Raw genomic sequence first — 362 nt, 5'->3', positions numbered from 1 at the left:
AGAGTTCAAGATGGTTTGAGTTCAGGAAATTGCAATAAGTTCATTCTTCATCATAGTGTATGACCCCTTTAAAATCCAACAATAATAACTAATAGATAAAACACATTTGCATGAATGTACTATATGCTATCACATTTTTTTAGCCTTAGATATTTAGGTCAGATGCATTAGTTACCTGGTCATTGACAGGAATAGCCTGCAGACTTTGCTCTTTACGTAGACAGAACAAACACACAAGGGTTGACAGAATGTTCAAAGTGTTTAAGCTGTAGTGCAAATAATAGTACTGTAATATCTCTGTCAATTAATGTATTTATTAAATCACAGTCAAAACATCATGTATTATTTGTATTATTCTTTTA

The sequence above is a fragment of the Danio aesculapii genome, chromosome 1, assembly GCF_903798145.1.
Source record: "Danio aesculapii chromosome 1, fDanAes4.1, whole genome shotgun sequence".
Lineage (NCBI taxonomy): Eukaryota > Metazoa > Chordata > Actinopteri > Cypriniformes > Danionidae > Danio > Danio aesculapii.
The sequence above is the reverse complement of the archived record's forward strand: the minus strand, read 5'-3'. Positions refer to the sequence as shown.